The 12,789-nt window shown below is 38.8% G+C and overlaps 1 non-coding gene and 1 pseudogene across 1 annotated transcript; both read left to right on the top strand.

Moving 5' to 3' along the window:
* Positions 1 to 4,271: 4,271 nt before the first annotated feature.
* On the top strand, positions 4,272 to 4,375 carry LOC125601236. The gene has a single exon (XR_007334147.1). It is a non-coding gene; the product is annotated as a small nucleolar RNA Z279/snoR105/snoR108 (small nucleolar RNA).
* A 6,571-nt stretch (positions 4,376 to 10,946) lies between these two features.
* Positions 10,947 to 12,496, top strand: LOC125601235 (annotated as a pseudogene).
* The last annotated feature ends 293 nt before the right edge of the window (positions 12,497 to 12,789 follow it).

Genomic DNA, 12,789 nt, shown 5'->3' with positions numbered 1-12,789 from the left:
GCTACGTAGGACTGCTTCACAGTCAACAAGGTAGCGTTTTCCATGAAAACTTTCCTTATGAAAGTTTTCATTCTAGTGTTAACTTTGGAGAATCACAGACTTTTCCGGCTTTCAGTTCACAACAATCTCAAGACGCACTAGTGGAGACACCAGTAAAGACACCAGCAGCCCGTGTTGTAAGACGCAAATGGAATCCAGCAGATGACGAGGAGTGTGATCAGTGCGTGGCTTAACACTTCCAAGGATGCTATTGTTGCAAATGAGTAGAGGTCGGGGGCCTTGTGGAAACGGGTTTCTGCTTATTATGTATCAAGTCCTCATGGAAGAGAGGATGGTGTGAGAGAACACGGTTGTTGCAAGAAGAGGTGGCACAGAATCAATGAGGATGTTAACAAGTTCTGTGCCGCATACTCGGCAGCAGAGCGACAAATGAGAAGTGGTGAGACTGACACTGACGTTCTGAAGAAGGCGCATGACAGTTCTTCTCTGATCAAGAGCACAAGTTCACACTTGAACATGCTTGGTGTGTGTTGAGGTATGAACAGAAGTGGCTCAGCCTTACCACACCCACGGCGGGTGGCGTTTCGAAGAGGAAGAATGTGGAGATAAATTCTCAAACTTCTACCAACGAAGGCTTCGTTGATGTTGAGAGCAGGCCCGAAGGTGTCAAGGCTGCTAAGGCTAAAGAAATACGGGTAAAGGGAAGTCCGTGGCTGAGATTGCGACCATTTGGGAAATGAAGAAGGACGATTTAGTGAGAAAGGAGAGACTGTCGAGGCTAGCAATACTAGACACGCTCCTTGGCAAGACTCAACCATTCAGTGAGGCGGAAGATGTTGTGAAGAATAAGCTCCTAGCCGAGTTATTCTGAAAAAATTTATGAAGAAGATGTCTCTTTATGTCTTTAATTTTCTGTATGCTCTATGTTCTTGTTTGGTTTTGCTCTATGTAGTTCCGGTTTCCTTAAATGGGTTCTTATAAATGAATCATTTTCTTTTAATGTGTTTGCTCTATGTTTCTAACTTTATAGCTCTATGTGTATCTAATTTAAATTTCGACAATGTATGCAGGTTAAGTAACTATGGGACATTACAGCTATACGCAGCCATCAGATGACGAGGATTTATTTGGAAACAATGACGACATTGACTACAGCGAGACGGATGATCTCATACGACGTGACCAAGCTGAGTTAAGCTTGGAATGTAGTTCACAAGTTCACTACCCACCGCAACCGGAGGTTGACTTTGGTTTCCCGCAGGTTTGCTATTGTGGTGCTAAGCCACTGCTTGCAACGTCTAACACTATCAAGGTATGTGCTAGTTAGTTACTGACTTGCTTATGTGCTACTTTGTGTATGTGCTTAGCTAGTCTTGCGTATGTGAAACAGGGAGAAGATATTACACTTGTGCGAAGAAAGACGACGGCGAATGCCATATCTACAAATGGGGATGAGGCGCTGATGGAGGAGATGAGAGCCAGAGATATACACATGCTTCAGCTGGGTGAAAAGGTAGAAAGCCTAACCCTTTTGACTGACTATGACACATAGCAGAAGATAAGAAACCTAGAGAAGATTGTGGGTGATATGGCTAAGTAGAAATCTTCTTTTAGTTATGGGTTTGAGTGCTTTGTAATAGGCATAGTTGTTCTTGTTGTTGTAATAGGCTTGGTGGTTATGTTTGGATAATTTTAACTATGTAATCGATGTATTTTCTCGGATGTAACCGACATGGTTTTGTTTTTTCTTTTCGGATGTAACCGATATGGTTTTGTACTCTTTTATTTGTGCTCGTAACCAAATAGAATGGTTGACCATAAGTCACATGATCTTATTTGTGCTCGTAACCAAATAGAATGGTTGACCATAAGTCACATGATCTTATTTGTAACATAAGTCATAAGTTAGATTGTTTATACACATGTTTATTTCATTTATAACCATAAGTCACAAGTTGGGTTTCTTTGTAAAAATAAGTTACATGATCCAAAGCCACATGTTTATTTTGCTTTTTACCAATAAGTCACAAGATGTACTAAAGAGTTTATATCAATATTCATTCACGGGAGGATTCGTAGAGACTTCTTCTTTATCATATAAGTATTGAAACTTCTTCTCTCATTACAAATGTGGAAAGTCTCATCTTCTCTAAATTTCTAAACATTTTTTTTCTGTTGTAAAAATTGTCTATGGCTTCTTCTTCCCATTATCATTACCACAAAGATGATGATGATGAATTAGATGACGTATTTGAAGATTTATTTGAAGAATTTGATTTCAATCCAAAACCAAAAGAGCGGAAAACACGAGTTTTTATCGAGAGACACCGGGAGGAAGGCCATTAGAAGCTCTGGAATGATTATTTTAGCGAAACTCCAACATACCCACACAATGTATTCCAGCGACGGTTTCGAATGAACAAGGCATTATTCTTGCGTATTGTGCATCGTCTCTCTACAGAAGTTGAGTATTTTCAACCCAAAGTAGATGCAACCGGACGGTCGAGTCTAACTCCGCTCCAAAAATCTACCGCATCAATTTGTCAATTGGCGTATGGTGGTGGGTCTGACACAGTTGACGAATATGTCCGAATTGGTGAAACAACAGCTCGAAAATGTTTGCACAATTTTTCCGCGGGAATAATCAACTTGTTTGGCGATGAATACCTAAGACGTCCCACACCGGAGGATCTGCAAAGACTACTATATATTGGAGAACAACGTGGGTTTCCAGGGATGATTGGAAGCATCGACTGTATGCATTGGGAGTGGAAGAATTGCCCCACAGCTTGGAAAGGAATGTATTCACGAGGAACCGGAAAACCAAAGATTGTCTTGGAGGCGGTAGCTTCATATGACCTCTGGATATGACATGCGTTTTTTGGAGCTCCAGGTACTATGAACGATCTTAATATTCTCGATCGATCACCCGTTTTTGATGACATTATTAACGGAATAGCGCCACAAGTTAACTTCTATGTTAATGGTAATCCATACTATTTGGCATATTATCTCACGGATGGTATTTATCCAAAATGGGCTACTTTTATTCAATCTATTCGACTACCACAAGGTCAGAAGCATTCATTATTTGCTCAAACCCAAGAAGCTGTGCGAAAAGATGTCGAGCGTGCCTTCGGAGTCCTACAAGCTAGGTTTGCCGTTGTTAGAAATTCATCTAATATTTGGGATAAAGAAAAAATATGAAATATTATGAGAGCATGTATCATACTCTATAATATGATTGTCGAAGATGAACGATCATCAGGAACTGAGGACAACGTTCATGAATTTGAAGAAAGAGAGGAGGTTGCTACATTTTCCGTCAATATGCCTTCACCTATCGTGAGTACAATTAATCGTCGAATAAGCGTTCGTAATAGACAAGTCCATGAACATTTAAAATATGATTTGATTGAAAATATTGGGCTAAAATTGGACATCTTACACATAACAATAATTTATAAGTTCCTATTTGTATTGGAATAAATGTTTGTGTGTGTGTGTTTTTTTTATTATGATGTTTGATATTTTTTTTTTCAACTTTGTAATTTTCTTAAGATTTCAATTTTAATGTTAAACTTCTCTTTTATATATTTTATTTAAAACTTCTTTTTATATGTTATTCATTATTAAAATAATAAATTAATTAAATAATAACCTAAGGGATCAGAAAAGTCCCACTAATAATCTACCAAATTTTTCAATGTTCTTAGCTTAGGTACCTTAACATATAAACTTAATAAAAAATGCTAAGGGCCCGTGGGTTGAGTCCCACCAATACCAATGCCCTTAGCAGCTATTCAGCAGGGAAAGGAAGTGTCAGCTCTCCTAGCTGCAAATTCCATGACACAAGTGTAAGAGAAAGTATATAGTCAAAACATGTACCCAAAAGACAGTTTTTTGTAATCAGAAAAACTACACAGTGGTTCAAAAGACAGTTTTATAGTCAAGGTGGTTTGCTTCGAGGATGAACACTTAGAGCATTTATTTCATCCTTTCTTAGATTCCTTTTACATTCTTTAAGCTATAGAAAATTTCTCAAAAACGAAGCAATAGATGTAACAAAAGTCTTGTTTGAATATAATTTCACATTCGTTCAAAAAAAAAATTGAAAGTTGTCCCACATCAGGAAATTAGTTTGATAAAGAAAGAAAGAAATTGAGAGTTGTCCCACATCAACTAGGGGGGAAATGAGGGAATGATTAGTTGGGTATAAAAGGATTAGCGTTGAATTAGTTTTAAAGCATGATCCTTCAGGCAAGTTAAAAGGGAAGTGATGAGTGGTTAATAACTCGCTAATAATGCGAGAAGAGTGTTTCGCTCGGCCTGTTACGACAATTGAGCGCTCTCAATAGTCAAACCATCTGATCCCTCACGAAGATTTTCTACGCCCAAAAACTAATCACCATGAATCCACATAATCTACGTTTCTTACCACTTAAAGTGCTCCGAGTGGCCAAGGAAAATAAAACCTATGACAGTACTCACAGCTGTGAACTCTTACCATTAGGCCAAAAATACTTGGTTCTGAATTAATAACTTTTCTTTTCTTTTAAATTTTTGTATTTTAAACCTGTTTTCTTTGAGTTTAACATTTTTAATGCTGATGCCTTTTCCCCCTTGAAAATAGTGTTTGTAAGTGATTATTAGTCAATAATTTTCACAATATTTATAATAATTTTATGATTTCTATTTAAATAGAAAAAATGTTAAATAAAAAAACAAAATACAAGGATCTATATTATATTTTTTTTGGCTCTCTAGAGGACCATATAAGAAAATGATCCATTTTTCTATTTATTTTGTTTAAACGTCAAGGTTGACTAAGAAACATGATGGTTGTCGTAGTTTCTTGAAATTGATAACACAGTTTCGTGATGTTAAAAAAGAAAAAGAGAATATAATCTCTTTTGAAATTTCTCCTTTCATCATGAGTTCTGCGTCATTGCACACATTATCATAGGGACCGAAAGTCTTTAAAAACAATAATCTGGGAACTAATCTCTTTTTGTTATGAAACTAGAATTCTATGTTTCTCTATTATTCACAAACATAAGTAACCCTTTATATATAGGAAATTATACCGTCATAGAATAATGAAAAACTAAAGAAAAGAAATACAAATATGGAAAGAGTACAAATCATAATCTAATAAAGAAAATGCAAGATGCCGATTCTCTCTCTCTCTCCTCAAGGTCGACTCTCCTCTATCTAGCATTGGGCCGGTTATGGACATCCACAATATGATTTATAACACTCCCCCTTGGATGCCATAACCATACATGGATTGTAATACACTTTAGATGTTGCCTCATTAAAACCTTACCAGGAAAACCCAGTGGAACAAAACCATGGTGAAGGAAAAAGAGTATAACACGTATTACTCCCCCTGTTCTGAACAACTCGCGGCTGGCCTCATGAACAGTCAAGATCTCCGGATGGTTTGAAGATGTGGCCGCGATCGTCTGCTTCATGGAACGCCATGATATGGCCGTTCCACCATGTGTGAAAACATAGTCTGTCTGTGATCGAGCATTGTGTGGATCCGAAAGATAACCTGCATCAGCAAAATCAACTAAACCTTCTTTGTTTTGGTTAGTATAAAATAAACCCAAGTCTTTCGTTCCTTGCAGGTAACGAAGAACATGTTTAATCCCGTTCCAGTGCCTTTGGGTTGGACAAGAGCTTAATCTAGACAATAGATTCACGGCAAAACATATATCTGGTCGTGTGACTAGCCTGATACATCAAAGCTCCTATGGCACTGAGATATGGCACTTCAGGACCAAAAACATCTTATCGTCCATCTTAGGACGGAACAGATCAGTGTCCAGGCCGAGGGACCTCACGACCATGGGGCTAGATAAAGGGTGTGAGTCGGCCATGTTGAATCTCTTGAGTACTTTTTTGTATATGCCATTTGATGCACAAGGATTCCATCTTTATGTACTCAAGCTGTAATCCCAAACAGAATTTCGTTTTTCCTAGATCTTTCATCTCGAATTCTTTCTTAAGATATTCAACTGTTTGGAAATCTCTCCAGAGGTTCCTAGGATATTAAATCATCAACATACACTGCTATGATCACAAAGCTTTGGCCGAATTTCTTTATAAAATACATGGACTGATCGGATCTTCTTATAGCTCTCTTTTCTAGGTACTCACTTAGTCTATTGTACCACATTCGACCTGATTGTTTCAATCCATAAAGTGACTTATTCAACTTTATACATTGTTGTTCTCGAGTACTCTTTGTTTTTCAACTCTATACCCTCTGGACTTTCATATAAATCTCATTATCCAGTGGACCATATAAGTATGCAGTTACAACATCCATTAACCGCAAGTCTAATTTCTCTCTTATAGCCAGACTTATCAGGAATCTAAAAGTAGTAGCATCCACCACAGGGGAGTATGTCTCCTCATAATCGATTCCTGGTCTCTGTGAGAATCCTTGTGCAACAAGCCGTGCTTTATATCTCACGACCTTACCGTGTTCATTTTTTTCCTCACAAAGACCCACTTATAGCCGACTGTTTTAACATCATATGGTGTCCGGACTATTGGTCCAAAGACATCTCTCTTCTTTAAAGAGTTTAACTCCACGTTTATAGCTTCTTTCCATTTGATCCAATCTGATCGTTGAGTGCACTCATAAATAGACGTGGGTTCATGATCCTCATTCAAATCCATAAGTTCAAGTGCTACCTTGTATGCAAATATATCATCAATGTCGACATTCTTTCTGTTCCATTGTATCCCAGACAAGACATAGTTTATTGAGATCTCATTATTATCAGGACCTTCAGTACCTTGAATCTTGGCGTCCCAAGAATCAGTATTAGATACATCAGGGCCGGCCGCATCTAAGCATTCATGATCGGCCGCGATCGCTATTAGGGTTTGGGATCGGCCGCGGTTAAGTCCCGGATTTAGGAACGGCCGCGGTCGTGTCTAGGGTCTAGGGTTTCAACAACCTCGGTTTCATTCTCTGCACCTTTCTTAGTTTTCCGAGGGTTCTTATCTTTGGAACCTATTGGTCTACCACGTTTCAAACGTTGTCTAGACTCTGTAGCAACTTGATTGTGTCCTCTTGAACATCAATTCTGATTGGTGCATTAGCAGCTGGTATATATGACTTAGTCACTTTTTCGGGTCAGCAAAGGAATCTGGCAATTGATTAGCTAGCTTTTGTAAATGTATAATCTTTTGGACTTCTAAATCACATTCTGAGTCCGAGGATCTTGCCAAGATAAGGATGTTTGATTCCATGTAATCTTTTTTTTACCAGCTTATTGCTATCTCCCCCTAATGTTGGATGTTCGGATTCATCAAAGTGACAATCCGCATACCTGGCCTTAAATAAATCACCCGTAGTTGGCTCAAGGTATTTTATAATCGTGGGGGAATCATATCCAACATATATCTCCATCCTCCTTTGAGGTCCCATCTTTGTTCTCTGTGGTGGAGCAATTGGTACATAGACGGCACAACCAAATGTCTTAAGATGGGATATGTCTGGCTCATGACCCGTAAGCAATTGTGATGGGGAATATTTATGTTCACTAGACGGTCTGATACGAATCAGTTCGGCCGCGTGCAAGACCGCGTGTCCCCAAGCTGTGGCCGGAAGCTTAGACCTCATAAGCAATGGTCTAGCTATTAGCTGAATTCGTTTTATGAATGATTCGGCCAAGCCGTTCTGTGTATGTACATGTGCCACGGAGTGTTCCACACTTACCCCCATGGACATACAGTAATCATTAAACGCTTGGGACGTGAACTCACCAGCATTGGTCTCTATCATTCCGACCTTAGCATAGTAAAAGGCCAGTAGAGAGCGCATGTATAGACTCTAGGACTTTCTTATAGCCTTGGCCGATCTCTATGATCTGAAGGAACTCTTTGTTCCTTCGCCCTTAGTCTCAATATGAAACCATTCATTCGAATGTCTTTAAAGCTCAATAGGCTTCTCTTAGAGCTGGGTGAATACAATGCATCAGATATCTCTAGATGCGTACCCTTAGGCAACAGGATGTTAGCCTGGCCGTAGCCCTCTATGAGACTGGCTATACCCGGAATGATACTTTAGAGACTTCATATAAAACTTTCATTCATTTAAAAATAAGTTCAAAGCAATCAAAACATAGAAAACACAAAGCAAAGAACACAAAACATAGATGTCGAATTCAACTTCATTCTTTTAAACAATCTGAAGTTTCATAATCCATAAGATCGTCTCGTTCATGATTGAAATCATCTTCACCATCTTGATAAGTCATATGAGCTTCAGGATTCTTTCCTTTCAAACTCTCTTGGTAGAGGTCAACGAGATGTTTGGGAGTCCTACATGTCTTAGCCCAATGATTATCCATACCACATCTATGGCACACGGATTTGGTCGAGTTTTGTGGCTTGAAAGATGTACCACGGCCTCGGCCATGTCCACGGCCTCCATAGGAGCCACAGCCATATGAGTTGCCTTGGCCTCGACCAAACGAGTTTCGGTCTCGACCCCACGTCCATGCCATTTTCCACGACCACGGTTGTGTTGGCTATCACTCTGGACATGGTTCGACTCTTTCTTAGCCTCTACGGTCGCATGTGCCTCAGGTAATGGGTTTGTTCCAGGAGGTCTCAATTCACTGTTTCTCATCAACAGTTCATTGTTCTGCTCAGCGAGCAAGAGACAAGAGATCAGATTAGCATAAGTTGTGAAGCCCTTCTCACGGTACTGTTGTTGTAACAACACATTGCTTGTGTGGAAGGTGGAAAATGTTTTCTCAAGCATATCCTTATCTGTTATATCCTCACCACACAGTTTCAATTTTGAAACTATTTTAAACAGGGCCGAGTTATACTCGTCCACGGACTTGAAGTCCTGGATTCTGAGATTCCTCCAATCATACATAGCCTTTGGTAATAACACCGTTCTCTGGTGATCATATCTCGTTTTCAACTCTGTCCAAAGGTCTAGAGGATTCTCAATAGTCAAATACTGATCTTTGAGACTCTCAATAAGATGATGGCGTATAATTAATATCGCACTGTATCTATCTTTCTCACTTGCATTATTGCCCTCGGTGATACATTCACCGAGTCCCTTGGATTTTAAGATGATCTTAGCATCAAGTGCCATTGCAAGTAATTATCTCCAGAGAGACTTAGGGCAGCAAAATCCAAGTTGTTGATTTTCGACATCTGAAATCATATGTTTCATAATTTAGATTTAAAAGTGTTCAAGCGAATGCAATCAATATGCTCAAGCAATCCGGATTCTAGGTATGATGCAAATAGGTCATTCGTATATGATGCATACATGTTCAATCTTAGCATTCAGATTCTATATGCAATCAGTTCGTACTATTATGCATGCATGATGCAAACAAGCCGCACGGCTACAATCTTAGCAAACGTTTCAATGCAATCAATACAATGGTTATTCGTTTTCAATCTTAGCAAACGGTTTTCTAAGAGTTCAATGTGTAATTGCAATCAAACAGTCGAGCAATGCAACAATTAGGGTTCATTCGAGAATGTATGAAAACTATCAATACTAGCGGATCATTATCAAGACGAGAATGCATAAATCATTTAACCTAGCAAGCGATTTCTATTTCAATTCAAGCATTCGGTTTAATCAATCAAACAAGATAGTATTCGATTTTAATTTCAAGACATTAGGGTTTCGATCAAACAATCAATACGACTTCAATTTGAAAATCATTCAATCGGTTTTATCAATTCAAACAACCAAATTCAAGAATGAGATTATCAATCCTAGCAATCGATTTCTATGTGATCAAATTCAATACGGTTTTAATTAATCAAGGCTAGCATACTATATCCAAACATACAATCATTCAAACAATCAATTTCGATTCAAAGCATTAGATTAGGGTTTCGATTTTAATTCATTCAATCAATCAATTTGATTTCGAATTAGGGTTTATAAAATCGAATGTGTTTTAGTATTAGGGTTTTAAATAAAATCGATTTCATGCATTCATGCAATAAGCATGTATGCGGCTAGGATCATGGATATTAGGGTTTCGATTTTGATCTTAGATCATTGGGGTTTTGAGATTCAAAACCATTAAGGTTTCGATTTTAATTGATCAAACAATCAATCTCGATTAGGGTTTGTGGTATCGAACTTATGATTATGAGCTTCGATTTACTCATTGGGGTTTTGATCTATTACCCTATTGTTTTGATTTCAACATTAGATCATACTATTAGGGTTTGTAGTTTTTATGGTTTCGATTCTTATCAAACAATCAAATTCGATTATGGGTTCTCTTTAAAGTTTCGAATTACCTTAACCTCAAGTAGGGTTGAATGGACCACCAAAGAGATGAACCGCGAGCTGAACTGATCGGAACGCGAGCTGATGTTGTCGTGAGCTGTCTGATTGCTGAGATCCGGGAACGCGAGCTGTCCGCGAGCTGTCTGTGAAATCGTCTTGTTTGCGAGCTGAGGTTGAACAAGCCGAGATCGTCTGAGCTAGGATCAGGAACGCCTTGAGCTGAAGCTGATCGGGAATGAATTGCAAACAAGGATCGAGATGTAAGGTTTCGCGATCGGGATTAGGATGGTTCGCCGGAAGGATGTTCGCCGATTAGGGTTAGGATTTTAGGCGTTTTGTTTTAGCTTAGGGATTTAGATTCTATCGTGCTGATAACGTGTTGTGAAACTAGAGAATGAAATTATGTTTCTGTATTATTTATAAACATAAAACCCTTTATATATAGGGAATTACACCGTCATAGAATAATGGAAAGACTAAAGAAAGGATACAAATATGGAAAGAGTACAAATCATAATCTAATAAAGAAAAGAAAGATGCCGATTCTCTCTCTCTCCTCACGGTCGACTCTTTCTCTCTCTAGCATTGGGCCGGTTATGAACCGGGCCGGTTATGGACATCCACAATATGATTTATAACACTTTTGAAATTTCTACCCTCGTTTTGTATTGTGTACTCATTTTCTTCAACCTTTCTTTACTCTCATCTCTCTAGTCTCTCATGGCTCTTTCATCTTCGCGTAGCTGGAGATATAACGTATTCTTAAGCTTCCACGGGCCTGACGTCCGCAGTTCATATCTCAGTCACTTACGCAAACAGTTTGAACGCAATGGAATCATAACGTTCAATGATCAAGAGATCGAGAGAAGTCAGACCATTAAACCCGAGCTCACTCGGGCAATACAAGAATCAAGAATCTCGATTGTGGTGCTCTCCCAGAACTATGCTTCTTCGAGTTGGTGCTTGAACGAGCTGGAGGAGATTTTGGATTGCAAGGAAACCGGACAGATAGTGATGACAGTTTCTACAAAGTGAACCCATCTGATGTGAGGAAGCAAATCGGAGGATTTGGGAAGGTTTTCAAGAAAACTTGCCAAAGGAAAACGGAGACGGAGATACAGAGTTTGACTAAAGCCCTGACGCATGTCGCCAACATAGAAGGAGAACACTCCTTGAACTGGTTAGCTGTTATGCTACAAAACTCGGCTTAAAGTTTACACTTAGCCATATAGACATGATGGATATAATGATTTTTTTCATCTCATTTTTAGGGTAAACGAAGCGGATATGATTGAGAAAATTGCCACCGATGTTTCGAACAAACTAAATGCGTCATTGTCAAGGATTTTGATGGCATGGTGGACTTGAAGATCATTTGGAAAAAATGAAGTCTTTGTTACATTTAGAAAACAATGAAGCGATGATTGTTGGAATCTCTGGTCCGGCAGGCATTGGTAAGACTACCATTGCGAGAGCTTTATTCAATCAACTCTCTTTTTCTTTTCCGCTTAGATATTTTATGGAAATGTTAAGGGAGTTATAGGAGAACTGATTGTGATGAGCATGGCTTGAAGCTGCGTTTACAAGAACAACTACTTAAGAAAATTTTGAACCAAAAAAGAATGAAGATAAGTCACTTAAATGTAATATACGAAAGGCTAGGCAACCAAAAGGTTCTCATCATTCTTGATGACGTGGATCATCTTGAGCAGTTAGATGCACTTGGCTAGAGATATTTCTTGGTTCGGTCATGGAAGTAGGATTATTGTGACAACGGAAGATCGAGAGCTTTTGCAGCAACATGGTATCAACAATGTACAATGTGGCTTTTCCATCTAGTGAAGAAGCTCTTGGGATCTTTTGTCTATCTGCTTTCAAACAAATTTCTCCACCTAATGGTTTTGGGAGGCTTGCGGAACGAGCAGCAGAGCTTTGCAGTAATCTTCCCTTGGGTCTCTGCGTTGTGGGTTCATCTTTGCGTAAGAAGAAGGAGGACGAGTGGGAAGTTGTACTGCATAGACTAGAAACTAGTCTTGATCGAGATATCGAGAGAATACTTAAGATTATGATGGTTTACATGAGAAAGATCAAGCTCTCTTTCTATACATTACAGTCTTCTTCAACTATACAAAGTGTGACCATTTGAGTGCCATGCTTGCTGACTTAGATGAAAGAGACGGTTGAAAACTTTGGTGAAATAGTCTCAAATCAATTCTCTATACCAATGGGGATATACAGATCGGAGGTTACAAGTTACTACAACAGTGTGTCACAGACATTCTAAGACAAGAGCCGAGATGTACAATCTAATTACCCTTATAATGACCTGGGCCTAGCACAGCTAATGGCCACTCACGTTCGATTTCTTGGTTGTGGCTATATCCCGTCTGAAATTCGGTGCGTTAATTTTTCTAAGGCCCGAAAGTCATGTTGTTTGAGTCCTAAATTTTTACATAAATTCATTTATACTTTGAAGT

The sequence above is a fragment of the Brassica napus genome, unplaced genomic scaffold, assembly GCF_020379485.1.
Source record: "Brassica napus cultivar Da-Ae unplaced genomic scaffold, Da-Ae ScsIHWf_2487;HRSCAF=3212, whole genome shotgun sequence".
NCBI classification, from domain to species: Eukaryota; Viridiplantae; Streptophyta; class Magnoliopsida; order Brassicales; family Brassicaceae; genus Brassica; species Brassica napus.
This window is presented reverse-complemented; position numbering and strand designations above follow the sequence as displayed.